This window comes from Rhea americana, unplaced genomic scaffold (assembly GCF_003343005.1).
Source record: "Rhea americana isolate MKP2758 unplaced genomic scaffold, rheAme1 scaffold_167, whole genome shotgun sequence".
Classification (NCBI taxonomy): domain Eukaryota; kingdom Metazoa; phylum Chordata; class Aves; order Rheiformes; family Rheidae; genus Rhea; species Rhea americana.
The window spans coordinates 137,961-157,222 of NW_028185783.1; the positions used below are offsets into that span (position 1 = coordinate 137,961).

The 19,262-nt window shown below is 38.7% G+C and overlaps 1 protein-coding gene across 1 annotated transcript in view; it reads right to left on the reverse strand.

Moving 5' to 3' along the window:
* FBXW7 (F-box and WD repeat domain containing 7) overlaps positions 1-17,490 on the reverse strand; it is a 147,177-nt gene extending 129,687 nt beyond the window's left edge. Inside the window, exon 1 of the mRNA XM_085300625.1 lies at positions 17,477-17,490. The gene's annotated coding sequence lies outside the window, so the exon portion shown is untranslated. The remainder of the gene's footprint in view (positions 1-17,476) is intronic.
* Between the last annotated feature and the right edge of the window lie 1,772 nt (positions 17,491-19,262).

The window sequence follows — 19,262 nt, forward strand, 5'->3', positions numbered from 1 at the left end:
CCATATATAGTAAACCTACTTCAAACACTGATTCATCACAAGACACTTTAACATAATTTCCATGCAATAGAACAAACGCCTACAAAATAAACACAAGTCCGAACCATCATTACCAACTTCGAGAAACATAAAACTTAGAATTAATGCATGCCTAACTAAAAAAAAAAAATGGAGCAGGCATTTAGGGCTAACAGAGTTTTGGCAATTACTTATGAAAGTGAAGTGAAGAAAAGATTAACACAAGCAGGCTGATGAAACTTGCTATGCAGCCACACAACCATTAGTACAAGTGAATCACAAGCGAAGCAACAAGTGAGAACAAGATGGTCCCCTTTGGCCTTAGCATGGTCTGAGACTATCTTAAGAAGAAAGTGAAGCCATTCTCTAAGGCTGACACTGATGAAACTAGCTGACTAAATGTTGGTCTTACTTTCCTCAAGCATGAAAACAATTATGCTATACCTCTGCCTCTTCAGAATCATTTTTGAGCATTACACTTTCTCTTCACTTGTTGTGCCCACCATCAGCAATTGTCTGTGCTTATTCTATTTCTTTCTCTTCTAGCACTTTCCTATCCCAGGAGGGCTTGACGGTCCAGTTAAGAGCAGGCTAACATCTGGCCCTAAAACAAAAAAACGACGTAAGATCATACCTTCCGCATATTAGGCCCAGTTAGGCGTAAGCGATATGAAAAATCCCGCACAATCAGAATGAAATTTAATGAGGTAGAATTAAACCAGTATTTGTTTCTCAGTAAAATGTTCTATCAAGAACTGCAGAACAACAGACAGGATTAGGACACAGAACCAATGCAGGGAACAGATTCTGCAGCCACAGCCCCTTTCTTCCCCAAGTTCACGGCAAATGACACTAAGTCTGCAAAACCATGCTCCCTCTTGCTTTCTTTCTCCCTCATTCTTGCTTGCGTAGTGGCCTACTTCCCAGAGCACAGCAGGAAAATGTCCCCACCCAAACAATTCCTCAGCACTCTTCTAGAAGAGCTGCAAGCTTATATCTGTCCAGGATTAGGAAGGAACATGCACTAGGCCTCGAGTGCTCTAGTCATCACCCTGTTGTGCAAAAGGTAGGCCCCTACCACTGATAACATTTTGGAAGAACTGAAGTCCTGTTCATTTAGACTCCCTAGGGACACCGTGCTCTGGTTCTCAAGCAAGTACAGGTATCCAGTGCACAGCCATTTCCAACATACAAAAGTTTGACCTTGCAGCCTTAGTCTGCAATCTTTGAAACACTCTTTTACAGTAATAGCTTTATGTTTGTAATATAAGGAGAAAACAATTGCTACCCCTCCACACACATTATTTTCTTAAGTAGGATCAGATATTTGAATACATATACACATATGTATCTACACACACAGCAAACACAACTTAACTCCTGAAGCTGCATACATACTCCAGTCTCAGACACTTCTATCTTCAGCTTTTTCCAAGATAAGTTATTTAAGAAATCTCCTCTACTTCCCCTGTACATAACCAGCAGAGGCACAATATTACAGCTAACCTATGCTGTCCTCCATTTCTAAARAGCTTTAAAAAATTGTCTACCACGAGATGCTCAAGATTGCCAGTCCTACCCTGGATTTCATCGTTCCTTCCGAGTAAGAGAGCAAGGCCTCTTAAGYGCACAGCGTGCAGAACTCAACCAACACCCAGGGAGCCCCAGATGACCATCTAGCATCGCTCTGCGCACACTCACTGCTCAGGCAGACCCCGCTCTGAGTTAAGAATAAGACAGCAGATACAAGGACAGTYAATCCTTACTCTCATTAGGGCCCCCTCACAACAACAGAAGGCTGGTGAGAGGGAAGAGCAGAGGGAAGYAAGTTTCAGGACCTGCTGAAAATCCCTTAGAGATGCCCAGAGAATGGTGCAATGAAATCTGCTGCTTTTTAGATATTGGGTGATACTGCCTCAAATAAGAAAATAGCCTTAAGACCAAAGAAAATATTTTGAAAACAGTAGTTACATGCACACATAAAAAGTGTGTGTGTAAAGAGGATCTAACCTTTCATTAGCTCAGATTCATCTGAATAGTTTTTAATATAGTGAATTCTCACTGTCTCATTCTGCAGGCTAAGATCTTGCTATGATTTACTTCAGAGCAATTTTTTATTGTCAGTACTAAATTGCTGCTAAAAACAAGGGATTTAAAATATAAGTGCTGACACAACCCTAACTATAGTGTTCTGCACAGCACAGTGGCATAGTTTTAATTAAAAGACAGCCTACATCAAGTAAAAAGCTTCACTGCAAACCTTTTAAATGGATCAATACAATATCAGTGACATCTCAAAAAGCATAGGAAGGATAAAGGAAAAAAAAGATGTCTGTTATAGAATTAAGGAAAATTACAAGTATTAATTTCATATATACTTTTTTTAGTTGTGGGAGAATAAGTTGCTGAATTTACAATTTAATTCTATCTTTAGTCATCAAACATAACTTACCAATATGGGAGATACTTATTTTCTCTTTTTTCTCTCTCTCTCTTTTGCACTGGAATATAACTGCAAAGATGCAAAAGACACAAACTACAACAAAAAAAGTTACTAAAACTGTAACTAAAGAGTGTTGGATCAATCACTATTTGAAAACCTCAAGACAGAAGCCTGAAAAACTATACAAGAAAAAAATCTTCGCAATGGCTTTATCAGTACAGGGAGCAAAGTATAGCATTCAATTTGTGAGGATATTTTTTAAGCAACTGACAGTATTGCAAGAATGACTGGAATTGCTCATACTAAATCAGCTCTATTCTTCACCTACTTCTTAATACCATCTACTAAGGCTGAAAAAAAAAATCAACAAGCTTTAACAATCATGCGCAAAGTCCCAAAGACTGAAGTTTGGTACTTTGTAAAGTGAAAATCATTCCCAGCAACAGCAGAACAATTAAACTACCAGTAGGTAAGAAGTTTCTTGGAGGGTCTATAGACCAAGCCAAGCCACAAATGCAACTTCCTTTTGGCTCCGGCAGTGYTACTGCTCAAGACCCTAAAGATCTCTGCCACTGCAATGACAGTGAGCAAAAGCTCTCCATAGCTCACTGCTGCCCTGTGTAATCCAATGTGCAGAAACAACCTTTTTTTTTTTTTTTTTTTGGGGGGGGGGGGTACTTACACAGAATGTACGCGAGAAGTTAGTTTGATTTAAATTGGCAATATTTACTTTGAACCCTAGAATCTCATTGTCTTTAATATTTGCTAACAGGATTGTCTGCTCTAGTGCTTGTAATGTCATTAGCAAGACAGTGAATGTGTACCAATCTCAAGTGTTGGGACTTCAGCCTGCTGGGGTGAAGAAAACCATCCCAATTAGATACAGTTATCTGTACTTTGGGGAAATCTCATTTTGTATCCAAAATCGATTTTCTTCTAAATTCAGCTTTGAGCAACAAGACTTGGCTATGCTTTGTTATCTCCCACCGCTGTCCTTCTGTCAGTATTGATGGCAGTAACAGGATTTTACAGCAAAATGTTACTATTTCCTGGGTTGTCACCACKTCTCTTGTTTTACCAACACCACCAGTTTTGAACAGTCAAGAGCTTTGAATGAACTGACCCAGCAGTCGTCCAAAAACCTGGTGATAATTAACATCCTGAAAAAACAGGACCAAAGAAATGAGCTGCTCTTTTAAAAAAAAGTAAAAGACATAGATCACTTTAGCTTGACAAAGACCAAGTGAAACTGAAACACCAATACAGAAAGAAATTTTTAAAGAGTTACTAGGTGACGATGCAATTAACCCTAGATTTCAGGTTCGCTGGGGTTTTGCACTCCAGAACACTGGATATCAAGTGCACGAGCTCCAAGAAATGGCTGGAGTTGAGCCCGAAGCTCGGGGCTGAGCACTGGGGGAATCGCGTGCTGTGCTAGGCAGCTGCTCTCGCTACATAATCATAATGGCTCCGCTGACCCTAAAATCTATTAGCCCTTTCTCTCAACCCCCAGTTTCTCTGGGGTCTGCTGCCTCCTGCGCACAGACTATGCTCCTTCCTTTCGATTCTTTACCCTCACCACCACTTCCTCATTTGAACCATGTAGAAGATGCTCTACTTCCCCCTACTTTCAGAAGAAATTTTCTACCCTTTCAAGTTTTCTGGCAGGGGATTCACAGCCTGTTTTATCCTCTCTGCCCGTCTGACCACCGAGAGGCATCTTTTGTGACTGCACGGTGTCAGGCCCTGCCGGTCTCCCGGCCCCAAGACTGCCACGTTTGCTTTCTCTGCCAAGTTGTTGCCACACGGAACAGCTCACTGAGAAGCAGAAGTTTAAAACAAAACAAAGCAAAAACAACAACAAAATCAACATTTGTTCAAAAAAAATAAATCATACACCACTGTACTTTGGAATTCAGTAAGTTTCCTCTCTTCTCGAGCAAGAGATTAGTGTAATGATAAAGCACCAGAAAGTAGACATAAGACAGTACAACTGAAGAAATTAGGAGGAAGGCATTTAAACAACATTAGGAATGGCACTCTCTAGCAAAGTTGCTTTTGAGTTTGCTCCCCTTTCCAAATCCCTCCTGAAACCAAAAAATATGGATCATGTCACTCAGCTGAAATACTTTATGCCATTGTTATGCCACCTCTGCTTTGGTTGCACCATAACCAAAAAAGGAATATAGGAAGAAACTGTCTCCACAGAAACAGAAGTTAGGTACTTCAGGTATCTAGTCTATAGCATTTGTAAAGTATGACATACAAGCATTAAAATCCATTTAGAAGAAGAATTGATCTTAAATTTATTGAAGGTCTTGACTTAAAAACGCAAAACTGGGCTTTTTATTAGATATACTTAAACCTATTCCTTCTTAGAACTACTCATTTCACTAAGAGAAGGCTTTTTTTTTAAACCATTGGTCTTGAACTAAATTTAGCCATGAAGAGCATACTAGGTTCCTTTCAGATACATCAGGATGACTATCTAAAATGCAGAATTATGATCACAAATGTTACTTCAGACAGACCAAAGCCTGACATTCAGCTCCCACAGTGTTTCTAACAGCAGCAATTTGGAGGGCAGGTATAAACAAACCACAAACCACAGATCTCAGTGAAAACTACTGTGCTTCTGTATCTATCTATCTATCTATCTATCTATATGTGCACATGCGCACACACATACACATATGCACACTGCATGTTTTCTGCAAAAGCAAAAACTAAACTGATTGAGTTACTGTGCAAATTTTATACACGTGCAGGTAAGAAGGGAGATTCCCAGCAAGGCTTTCCTTCCTCGAGCAACTGTTCTGTTTCTAATTCCCTGTAACTTACTGCTTTTCCCCTTAATATCCCATCTTCAGCTCCCTCAAGTCYTCCAACTTTGTGTATAATTCCTAGTTTCAGACAACTTCTGTTCTCCAGTAGATACTTCAGTTTACTTGACATGAGGGCTTAATACATACAGTTACTCCTTTATTTACAGAATGAACATGTTTGATAAATTTGCAGGTACAAGATACACTATGCATCCATTTTCATAGCTTTCTTTTCAAATTAGGATTCAAGTTAGCTTTGAATGAGGCTTTAAAAATATCTACGATTGCCAAAGAACCAACACTTCCTATTGAAATCAGCAGGAAGGGGAAATAAAAAAGAGAGAAAGAGAGAAACAAACCAAAAAAATGCTATTAATCAAACCGATCAATTCCTCACTAAGTAGTCAGGTACAAAAGCCATCAATTGATCTGGGAGATCAGGAAGAGTGAGAAAAACAGTTTAGGAGATCGTTATCCTTTGTCTTTAGCTATATACACATTAGAAGCAGCACTGCCCTCACTATAATAGATGTAACTATTAGAGAGAGTTTAGCTCTGAGATTCAGTGTCAGAAACAAACTTAGCTCAATGTCAGTACCCCAACTCCACTATCAGAGGTTTTAAGCTCTCAAGAAATAACTTATACATAATCTAGTGCCGTCACTTATGGAGTCACGTAGAATTTCATTTGTTTTCTCCTCTCGTCCCTTCTTCCCACCCCAGCTCAAACACTGCCAGGTGTGATGCAGGCGGCGGGATGGAGGTGGGATAACTGGATTCAGAGAACAGCACCTGCAACCATCCGCCCGCTCCCGGGCGAGGAAACCAGCGGCTGCTCTGGGCGGACACTGCCCGAGCGAAAGCAGAGGCACCGCGCCGCCGGCCGGACCAGCCGGGGCGGCCGAGCTGCTGCTCGGCGGAGGGGCGGTGGGGAAGCAACCGGCAGGTTCGCACCGCCCTGCGTTTGAGCGAGCTGCACATATTCCTGCTGCAGGAACGTAGGTATGGTGGCTCAGCTGATGTGAAAATCTGAACTTCTGCGACACAACCACATGCCTATCACTCTGCTGCGGACAGTAGTGTATAAGTAACAAAACAAATATCATTTTAGACTTGGGGAACCTTACTTGGTTTCATACAAATCTGAGGCAATTGGAAGAGAAATCTCTTAACGTCATTTGTCCAATCCCTTCCAAGCTAGGCGAGAGGATCAAAGCTGTATCAGAGCCCTTGATGTATATCCCATTTTTATTATTAGAATTACTGCCTACACACAGAAAACTATACTGTCTAATGAGGACTCCATTAGACCGTATCTTGTGCATGTCCAGCTCTTTATCAAGTGCCACCAGTTTTAATTTAACGCTAACTTGCAAGAGAATCAAAGTCTGTGCTCCATCTGCAGAATACAGAGAATATATTGGAACTTGTCGAACTTAGAACTGAAATATTTGAGATGTATTATACAGCGAGTTATTAATTTAATTTTTGCTAAGAGGTCATAGAGATATGCACATTTTTTCCTACTAGTAGCAAGCATTTACAATCTGATAACACTTTGTTTCCCTAAATGGTAGTATGATTATACAAAATTATCAGCACTCAAAAACCTACTACTGTTGTTTCAGCAATATCAAATTAAACTACATTGCTTAATAATCAAAGTCCCTCTCAGAAATATCATTTGTAKTTCTCTGGGAGACACCTAATTTCTCTTAAAGCAGGTGAAACGAGTATTATTAGCATTAATTTTACAGAATCAATATAATTCTCTTTCACACACACACTTTTTTTTTAATAAAGTAGTCTGTTGCAAGATTTCTTTTACTATCATGTTGGCAGACACTTTAAATGAGCAACATTTCAAGTTTAGAAAGTCATCCTACTGAATGGCATGCAAAAATCAAAATAATCTTGGCAAATATTGCAGCTTAAATATTAAGGTTAATCTTCAACAGTGTATACAACATTTAAGATAAAGTCAGTTTCCTTCTGACTTCAATATGGATTTACCATATTTAGTCCAATGTTTCACACATTCAAAATTTAGTTCTTGCAACTTATACAATTTCTTTAAAAAGGGGTCATTTTCAGAGCTGTTGTAGTGGCTATCACTGCAAACGTCGTCTGGCTAAACATTAAGAACAAAAACACTAGTTTTAAATACGGTTAAGTATTGATTTGTGTTAATTAGAGTACTACTAAAGTCCCAGAAGCTACAGTAATACACTATATATAAGAAACAACTCCTCCATTTACCTTACACATATACATAACAGCCCTTATCTCTGTCACTGACTGAATTCCCAGTAAGTGCTTTGGGGCAGGGGCACATTCAGACCACCCTACCGACGTGTTACGATTGCTTAGAGGAGGCACTTGGAATAAATCTCTGGCRAACTTTCAGAATATTAAACCTAGTTATAACATTCAGGATATTAATTAGTGTCTTCATTCTGCTCTGTTGTTAGTACAACAATAATCCAAGAGAACACATTACTAGTATTTACTACTATTTCTGTAATATATCGTCATCAATAGAAGGGTCTTTTGTCTGTCTTACCCCTGCTACAGTTTCATGGAGTTGTTACATTTTGCAGTGCAGTTTTGCACAGGCTGTCTTTATAAGATGATAGTGTTCCATTTTCCATTTTACCTGAAAAAATGGAATTCTTTCCAACTCATTTTTCCCAGTGATTTACCAAAACTTTCTTCTTGAAGTTCAGAATATGACTCCTTAGCTCTTTATCACTGTGTTTAAACACACAAAACACAGTGGATCACATCAGCTTTCTCAGAAATCCTAGTACAAAACCACAACATTATGGTATTATGGTCCCAAAAAACTATAATTAATATAAACTAACTTTGGCAAAGATAGATAATGGAATAATAAAACACATTTAAAAGTAAAATAAATAAATAAATAAATAAATAAATTTTAAAAAGGTATTTAAGCTTATTTTTCCTATCAAGTGAACACCTATACATGGAAGCAATTTTTAATTAGCCTCTCTCCTAAGCCAATAGCTGCATTTCCTGTTGCCTATTAAGGCAATCTAAAGCAAACAACTGCAACAGAATAAGCTTGCTGGCCCCCAATATTTTTTTTTTTTTTTTTTTTTTTTAAGTCAAAACACTGMGCTCTGCAATCATTKACTGAAGCCCTGCAACATGAGCTCAGAGAAATGTTCCCATCTCCCCACATGCACACCTTTGCACACTACTCCTCTTCAAGTATAAAAAATAGTTTGAGCTCATTCTGCTACTCCAACTTAATGGTCAGTTCATTCAAACTGAAGAAACATATTATGTGTTGGGAATGGGAAAATGGGAATTTTGGTTTCTTTTCRCATGTATAACTTGGCAAGAGACACCACCTACTTGTGCAAGAGTACTCATGCTCACTTCACAGCATAACAGTTGGGAACATAATAATCCGAATGTTAAGCTGTACACTGCTTGAACAAACATGGAAGTAGCAGAATATTCTTCTCATTAGGAAAAAATGTACCAGATTACATGAGTGMGAATCAACTCCCATTTAGCAATCTTTGAAGTATAAATGGAAAACAAAATTAAAATCTACTGGTTTAAATCCAATGTTTCTTGCTCATTAATTTTAATTATGATTAGGTTCAACAATTTCAAATCAAACCGCTTTGATTTATTTTGGGCCATTTAAAATCCCTGTATTATACAGTCACTTGAAAAAATGTTACCAATCTGATCTTAACTCTTAGTTGTTTAATGTTAATTAAGCCAAGGTGACTGTCATCCTCTGAACTTCAGCATACTGAAGTTATCTTTTGACTGTTTATTACTTCAAAGTCCATGCCAGAAATTCCTATTTCCTGATGCAAATTCTTCCATAGATTTTCAGTTCAAAATAGACACAAGATGACAACAAYTGAAGGCAATTTTTAATAACACAAGTTATTTTCACTTTTTAAGCTTTCTTTCTTATACATTATGCCATATATCCATGAGCAAGGAATGTTCATTCTTGCACAATAGGAGAGAAAATCTATAAATGTATTTTGAAGGTGAATTCAATGGAAACTGTTACCAACCACTGTAGCATATTTGGTGCTTATACTATTCCCCAACTAACTTGGTAGATGAATCCTATTTCAATTTTATCAGCCAGAGACAGACTGGTCCAAAAGGCTGAGCCAATGAAGCTCTCCACTTGCATTCACTGGATTCCATTCACAGCTCCTAAAGACTTTTCTACAATAAAGCTGATGCTCTGACATGGGTTTCTTTTTTTTTTTTTTTTCTTTTTTTTTTTTTTTTAAGTTTAGTTTGGTTTGTTTTCTAAATAGTCAGCTTTTTGCTTCCCAACCATCATCTATTAGCAGAAAACATTTAAGACCAACCAATAAAGAAGTGTTGCATATTCTCCTCTAAGCATAGACTTGGGCTATGTTTGCCATGGATCAAATTCTCAGGAAACAAATGCCTATAAGAAAAAGGGTTAAGTTGACATACATACTGTTGATGAAGACAATTTCCAATTCTATTTATAAAGAACAGTACAAAGAATCSTGAATCAGAAAATGCACTCAGTATTTGGGGGTGGGGGAAGGGGGAAATCCAACATTACTTGGAGAATACCACTGAAGAAGTTTTTATTCTGACAAATGAGATGCCACATCCTTGAGCATCTAGCAGTTTCAGAGCAACTCGAGGCTGCAATCAAAACATCCATTAGAGTGCTCCACGTTTCAGAACAAGCAAGCAAGTGGTTGTCAGTGCAGCCAGTAAATCACCTGATCCTATTACAAAATCAATTACTGCAGCACATTTCTATTGCTACACAACCTGATGATGGCAAAATGATATTGGATAGCTACTGCAAGGTCAAAAAAACTGCTAAGAACATCTGAAATTTGTCTTTTTATCACTTAAGTCCAAATTATAAAGCATCTTGTTAATGGTAYATTTTAATTTTTGAATATAGTTACCTTCTTTGGCTGACTGAGACATTCAATGGATAGTCTCTGCAACTGCTCTGATGTACGGCTGCAAGATAGCAGATCGGAGCAGCAGGTCGAACAGCCCAGCCTCTTCATTAAGGAAGAAATAATGCTGCAGCCACAGCCGCACATTGACTTGCTCATCAGACGAGTTTATTCTTTAAGAAACCGGGACCAGCAGCGTCCCATAAACACTCAAAACTGCTCAACTGCCTCATTCTGCAGCTCCCTGGCTGAAATTAAAGACTGATAAACCGAAGGAGGGGGAAGGAGGAAGGGAAAAAAAAAAAAAAAAAAAAAAAAAAAAAAAAAGCTTCACCAGAGAGCATCAGCCCGCCCCATTAGCGAGGCGGACCGGGGTTTAAAAAGCGCGCACCTTGCGCCCGCGCCTCCCCTCTGCACGGCGGGGCCGTCGGCGCGCCCGCGGCCCCGGCCGAGCCCTGCGGGGCTCTCCAAGGGACTTTTTGCACTGCCTTAAAATAAATAAATAATAAATGTCCCGTCCCATCCCCCCCCAACTTGAAATATGGGAAACTCCTGAGAAACAGCGTGCTGCGAGCTACCCAAACCCCGAATGGCTGCTAGGCAGCTGCGAGAGCCAGGAAGACATCAGGAAACAACAGCAAAAATGTAAACGGAGGAAGAAAGGAGGAGGAAAGAATTTAAAGTAGCATGTCCAAAGGTAACGGAGCCAACTCCCGAGAGAAGTTATGGGGGCAACGAGCATAAGCGGCTTTGGTAAAGTCTTGTAGGAGTCCTTCACTTGGAGAGAAAAAAAAAGGATCCAGGAGCAGCAAAACTAATTCAAATGAGCAGTCAGGCATAAAAAGACCTTCTAACCTTTAAAAAGATGTATACTCTAGTTTCAACAGTGAATACCTTTCTAACTGAACACATGCAGTTAACTCATTATGAGAAATACCTCATTTTCATGAGATACTAGTACAGGAACAATGCGCTTTTTCCTTTCTATATTTAATAAAAAGATGCAAGTAATATTGTAAAAAGCTCATTTTAATTGGTTTAAGAGAGTATGCAATACTGTTTCTGAAAGCAGAAGGTCTCACATTAACACAAATGCTTAACCTGATTACAGGATAATCTGACTTAAAATAATCGTCACTTACATTTATAGAGCTATCAGGGCTTGCCTGCTTCAGGAGCATCCTCTTTATCAAAAGGTTAAGAAAAATGCAAGTGACACAAAAGCAGCTTAAATGAATACATTGATGAAAAACTTCTCGTTTCTGCAACGCACTGAAGGCTTAATTTCTCTCCTGCTCCCTCTCTCCCCTCCCCTTTACTCTTTCTCCCTCCTCCCCCCTCCCTWCCTCCGGTTTAAAGCTGAACTGAGCCTCTCCCTTCACCTTGCTCTGCCCTTTTGATATTCATGTTCCCATTAAATCAGTTTCCAGTAACATCCATATACGAGCATGCACGGCAAATTGAACAATAAAAGAAAACCTTTGGTAGATAAAGACTACAGATGCAAACAAGCAAAATAATGCAGTAACCTTTTACTCGCCTGCTGGAGGTACTGTCTGCTGCATAGAATTTTAAATCCTCATCTGCAGATGCAATTGAGCTGGTATTGCCAAGGACTTGCTCTTCCTGTGCCGATTCTACACGGCTATTCATCGAAAGAGCACATTATATAGGAAATTTAAAGTAATATCAGGTGAAATTACTCAGACGGCTAGAAAGGAATCAACTTCTAAAAAAATCAGCTATCGCTCTGAGCAACCACGTTTCAGAGATATGTCAGACACATTAGTGAAGAAAGTCTTATTGCTATTGCTGATGCATGCTTGCCAGCAATGTGCAGGATGTGGAAGCAGAGAGAGCTAATGAAAAAAATTAATACACAGATTTAAAGTGCAAGGATCATGCTCTTACATTCAAAACTTCACATATCCTGCATACCACAAAAAAACTGTTTTCACAAGCTCCTATTGTTTATAAAGCTAAGAAAAGAGTGGTTAAAAACAATCCTCACATCCCTCTACTTTACAGCCTGGTCTCTCAGTAGACTGCAGATGAGGTCTAATAAAAATACTCATACTGTACATACAGCATTTCTAATACATGGAAATCCATGTATATATAGTTAAGGATTACACTATTATATTTCTTAACAAGAAACAGACTAAATAAAGTCACTAGTGTTATGGATAATGAGTTTGAGTCTAATCAGGTTATACAGTACARGAGTACCTCACTAGAAATTGTATTATTTTTAGCAGAAATGAAACGCCAGCAGTAAAGCCTGCTATTCATTATTTATGATTTTTTCCCCTCCTCATGTCAGCTTCCTTAATGTACTATTGATTCTAGGATGCATGCAGATAGGGCTCGTGACAGACAAGCCACAGTTGTACAGAGCAAGTATCTGCATAATAAAATTAATATTTTTAGGAATACCTAAGCAACAACAGTGCAGAATTTGTTTCTATCCACAGACAGTGGAATTTAAGTCCCTCTGAGACTGATGTAGTTCAACAAAGAAGAACAAACTGTTTTTCACCAGTAAATGTCCTATAGCATTATTTTAAAGAATGAGAACAGATTTTYTTAAATTTTACATTGGTGTTACCAAAATATTTTGTTTCTCCTACTCTTCTAGTGTCAGATATTACAAAAATTTTCAATACATCTTTATCCCCTGTGTTTCAATGGAATTTAAAATTGGTTGCTATTCATTTTTTTCATTACTTCCCTATTTCTAACTAAAACATTAGATGCGTAATGTTATCCTTTATATTATTCATTGACAGGACAGAGTCATGCAGACAACATCCTCAGAATTGTTGTTATGTTTCAGAATTCCAGTTAGTTTTACTAGCCTATTAGCTCTCACTATTTCTACAAACTTGGTCAAATCCAAACCATACGTATATATATATATATATATATATATTAAAAAAAAAAGGCAGCATTGCTTATGGTTTTAAAGAAACATTTATCATTATTAATAAAGTTTTCTTGTAATATCCTCCATTACAACCAACAGCTGTTTAAAAAAAAATGTGACAGGGAGATGAYTTCATGCTAAGCTAAGGCCATATTCTCCTGTATGCAAAAACTAAACAAGGAAACAGCCAGACACACTCCTAGTTAAAGAGCCTAGAAGAAATATCACAGAAAAAGATCTTAGACTATGAAAAGCATAAGTGGTAATAGGAAAAACAATGTGCAGAATATATATATTTGACTATATTGTTCACAATAATATATATAGAAACAATACATAAATATGGAAATAAAAAGTTCCTGAACAAACAAAAATATACAACTTTGGATAGGTGTAAGAACTTTTATATGAACAAAACTCACAATAAAGATATAGGAGCAAAAACACTCTATTGTATACATTTCTTTTAAATGTTTAAGTATATTGCTAAAAATCTAAGCATRCAACAGGGCGATATACAGTACGATGTTCAAGCTGAAAAAAGCCAACAGGTTTATTTCTTACATCTTTAGGAAATAGCAAGAGAATACCAGAAAGGCTACACATTCAGAGGGATGGGAGAGAAAGTTTCTGCAACAGATGAATGAGTTTTAAAGAAACTCATTGAAAGAGTGTATGAAACAGCAGAGCACTCTGGCTTGTTCGACAGCCTGGCCAGCTCCATTCTTCTACCYGCACAACTATTTCAGTTCCACTCTCTCAGAAAGTGAATCCAATGTAACACAATCATCTAACATTATACTTTTCAGAATTATCAAAAAAAACCTCACTAGTTGATATGTACATATACTTCTTTGCAATGAATCAGTCTTCTCAAAGTTGACTCTCAAAATTGTCGCTAAAATAAAAGGCAATTTTCAATATATAACTAAATTTAAATAAAGTCAGACTACACATCTATTTCTGCAAGACAAATTAGCACAAGATAAGAATTCAGGCATTTTTTAAAATTATTTTTCAAATTAAGATGACMACAGTATGAAGGAAATTCTTCAAACTTAATTAAAAATAATACAACTTATTAAGAATTTATACTATTGTGAATCTAAGCTRTGTGCTTCATCAGAATCCTAAAAACTGCTTGATATACACTGACATATATCAAGAGCCCATTCATATACCAGTATGAAATACTAATAAATAGATAAATGACAGTTTCTAATTGAAGGTTTACTACTGGTAATAAAAAAACTTTAAATAAATAAATGATTCCAGTTGGAGAAACAGTAAATTGCCTTAAAAGAGGCATCTCCTGCACTATCCAAAAAGCTCAAATATTTCAATTTAAAGATGTCAAAATATTCTTTGGATGTTTGGATTCTCATCTCAAAAATAACAAAATAAAAAATTTGAAATAAAACAAAAACGCACTCRTACAAGTCTACTGTCCCTGTAACAGGGCATTCTCAAAGCAGTTACCGTAAGGAATTTCCGATTCCAGTAGTGTGATCCAATACACAATGCAGCAGAAGTGGTTCTCAGCTTCACCAGMCTTTCTTAAAGCCTTGGTAATTTTTTCTATATTTGGCCAAGCAGATACCTGAGTAGCCAAACTCTAACTTATTCTTCCCCCTCCCTCAAAAGASGGGAGACAGTACTCTTCCAGAATTGTGTAATTTGTACAGCCTCGTACAGGACAGACACTGGTGATACCTCCTGGGACACTATCTCGTGTCTGACTCCATCTGCGGATGCCAAGTTTGCCGATTTGGAAAAAAAACCATAAAGAACACTCTCCCCCAAAACCCAAGAGCAATGCTCTTCCCAACCTCACGCGTGGTGATTAAAAGTCCTAACGTTCACGGTAACAGGTACCGGGATGCGTTTTCTTGGTCTCCTGGGGACCTCAGTGGGCTTGCCACCTTCCCRTGAGCGGTACAGGCCAGAACCCCACCTTCCAGGGGCACAAAAGCATCATAACGTGAGCGGATCTGGCATCTGCTTCTTATTCATCTGCTCTGAGATAAGAATCTATACCACTGCCATTCTGATTTCCTACCAGCATTCACTGTGGCTAGTGCASAGACATAGCTAACTAACTGGACTGCCAAACGTTCGCTATGCAGGCACGTGACTGTCACTCCCCTTCCAGATTAGAGGCTCCCTTTGCCCACAGGTGCGTTCATCAYACCGCCTTCCCGGTACACTCAATGCTCTGCTCATATATTCAGTATTTATCTCGCAGCTACCTGGACTCTTCTTTCTGGGGGAGGGAAGTTGGGGGTGACAACTTGTTCTCGATCATTTTAAAGAACCACCRCATCACTGACCAGATTCTGGCTGAGTTCCCTCACTATACTCAAACTGCRTATCTTTGCCTTTGCTACAACGTTTCTCCTAGCTGAGGCATCACTTGATGCCTACTGCAAGTTGATGCTATAAGGAGGAAAGTTGTTCCTGCATACAATTAAAGTATTCTGAACATTTATTTTAATGTACTGAGGCAATGAAGAAGTAGATCACTTACAGGTTAAAATCCAGAAAACTTAATCTAGTCTTTACGCGTATCAAGCAAGTGAGCCTGTGCTCTGTGAAAGTGATGCAGCACACTGGGCATTTCACTGCCMTTTCCATTGGAGCTCCTCCTCACTCTGCGTTACCCACTTCACAACTGGTGGGTCTCGGTCCATAATACCAAATATACTGACGGTGTGAAATGCTCTGCCCTACTCAGCGAACAACACTCAGTAACAGCCTACGCTAGACCGCTGAGCAAATACAGAGGTATGAGGTGAAGAGAGGAGAAAAAAGCAGTCTAGATAAGACAGTAAGTGGAAAGAATTTAACATTTTCATTAAAGCCAAGATATTTTCTACTTTAAAATTTAATCTCTCCAATCCACAGGAGCTGCATACTAGGGAGTACACTGTAAAATCTTTGAGAATATGCTGTATTTGCTCTTACCCACAGGCCAAGTGTAGGCTAGTCTTTCTACTCTCCTGGCCACGCAATACTCCCACAGGGCCTTTTTCACTCCATGGCTTCAATTAGCTTTACTGTAGGCAAGCAAGGAAACAAGCAGTAAAGACTAAAGAAGAAGAAATTACCAACATCTCTTTGACCAGGACTGAGTCCCCCAGCCACAGGTCCTGCCTCCTCAGATAACTTCCCTATGCTTCTCTCCACACAGGGCTTCTTCCTCCTCCCATCATATTTACCTCTAAATAGGTAGTCAGCCCAGAGGAAAAGTAAAATTACGCACCTTGAACAATTCCTGGCATCTGCCAAGATGAAAGAAAATCCTTTCTGCTGCCTCCCTTCTATATGAGAGGTTAGCCTGGACAGTGAGTACAGTCTAATGAGGGTAACCAGCATGAGGCTGTGAGGCTGTCTCCTGAGAGAGCGGGAGATGACCCAGTGGCAGCTTTCTGGATGCCTTTTCTTGTGGACTGAAGGACAACAGATTTTATAATTTGGCTTGGAAGTGAAATCACTTAACTTAAGTAGTGCTGCTGATGGACATGTGGTCCCTGGCGTTAGATAGGAAGCCCACATTTGAGTCAAACACAGCTGTCAGAACCACTAACACCAAATTAGGTATAGAGCTATTACAGCTAGATATAGGGACATCTGTGCAGGAGTTGTTCCTCTCCTCCAGTCCTCTCAAACGCACTTATGGTTTTACTGAGTAGTCTCTATTTCCCCTTCTCTTCTTGTGTCTCCCCTCTTCCCTAGAAACCATCTGTACAAGACAGTTTTCTACATAGCACAGGAAAACAGAGATCATAAACAACTAAATTCAAGAAGTGAGTAATCCTTCAAAGAAATAATAAATTCCCATTACTGCATTTTACCTACTTATCTTCAGTATGCTAGAGTTTAACCTCATAGGCATTAAGAGCTTTGAAGACACCCCACTCGTCTGTTCCTAACAGTTGTGGATTTGCCTCCTCTGCAGCTCAGGGAAGCAGTCTGGGATCATGAAACAGGCATATTAGCTCTCTGCCAAATTATAACTGAGGTTTGAAATAGTTAATGTTTTCCTCAGAGGCGAACCTCACTGCAAGCAATATTTCTCTTTCAAAGCTATTGTTTCAAGCTGTCTGCTGATTTAAGAAGGTAGCACTATCAATTTATGCTTGGTACTTCTTTCTAAAGGTGACTTAATTAGAAGTGCTACCTCTTTTCTGAGAAAAAGAAAAACAAAAGAAATCCTTACAAAACCTGTAAGAAGAGAGCTGATGATTTACATCGTAAATTTTTCCACAAAAAAAAAAAAAAGGTACAGGATACTAACCAGAGACCTCCTGCCACACAGCATGCCTTTGAGTTGGTGAGGCTGAAACACTGGTCTCCAGTAGAGACTGCGACCCGCTTTGTGCAAGGCTGCCCCAAATGATTCACCCTGGAGGTAACACCTCAGGCCAGGTAACCTTGTCTCCTGGAACAAATGAGGAGGGAACAGGCTTAACCTTACCTAAACTTGCATTCACATGTCACGAAAGCCTAATRCTTGCAAAAAGCGTCAGGCCTGATGTAAACGGGCCGACTGACTGCACTGCTCATTCACTGGCAGCTCTAGCCAAAACGACAAGGAAGGCAAGAGCACGCTCCCTCCCTGGCTACTGGAAGGAGTGCTGTGCTCATCCAGCTGGATACGTGGGCACCATTTCTGCGGAGAACAGGCTAAAGAGGAGAAAGGCTCTTTCATAATACAGTCAGCTGACTATTCAATACTGTTACTATCATGTGCCCAAGTCAAATCACACCCTAAAACAAGAGTACAGGTGAACTGCACTTTTTCTTCACTCATTTCAAGCATTATTCAGAATTATGAGTTTCTTTTTAAAATGCAACTTATTTACTCCTCCATAATCTAGGCAGTCACAGGATTGCAGATACAGGTCAGCTTTATGAAATCCAGTCTCTCAGCAATGTTTTTGGAAACTATCATAACAAACAAGAAATCTGAGCTTCATCCATGGCTGAATAGACAGGAAATCAGTCCTTTGCTTCCTGGTTCACAGATGTGAATATTTCAAATAATAACCCTTGAAAGCCAATTTCAAAGTTAAGAAAGACGGAAAAGAAAAGCCTCATGAAAAGCAGTGTTCCTACTATATTTCATGTTAAAATCAAGAACCACAAACAAACAATAATGTTATTACAATTCTTCAGGCTCCTACAAACAAACAGATTGGCGTTTAGTAATTTAAGATGCAAAACGCCCAAAGATGACCGACTTCTTCAAATAACAGCTTATGAACATTAACAGCACTGTCATCTGACAACAGTCATTTTTGGCCTTTTCCTCCACTCATGCCTTACCCTACAGGCAAAGCATTCACTAGAATATTTCAGAAGGTAGTATTTATATCCAAAGTCCTTAGCGATAGTCACTGCCAAATACGTTTTCATTACCCCTTTGGAGGTCATGGTCCAGATCTCGCTAAACAATCTTACCCATGGCTAGTTCATGCAATCTGTWTGAGTTAGTCCCATGAAAAAATGCTAGCTTAACACCAGAAGATTATGAAAGTTTAAAAAGCTATTTTTAAATCTAGATAGAGGGTCATAACAACACACAATTACATACTATATATCCGTTAACTTTCTGGTGAAAAGCTGGGTCTTTTTAATAGCTGAAGCTGGCAATAACATCAGAAAACATTAATGGATGTTGACATAATAGAATGAAAAAAAGTATCTTGCCTGTTCACTTTTTTTTTTCATACAAGATCATCAATTCAGTAACCTAAAAAGGAAACAGTGTCTTCTAGCTAAGGAAAAGCAAAGGTAATTCAAAGCTATCAGCAGAGAAAGCAAGCATTTTGCAGACTGCACTTCCTTAGTATACTTTCCATTTCCTTAACCAACAGAGTAACAAAGACTAAAGGAACTTCAACTCTAAAAGTAAAGCAAGTAAAAATACGAAGTCCAATCTACCTCGAGGCATCAAACAGATAAATTACATCTGTTCATCAACATCCTAACAGATGGAAAGAGAGGCAAGAAATTCCACACAGGCATAGATGCCTTACAAAATTCCTACATGAGAATGCACATTATGTCAGTTCTTGGGC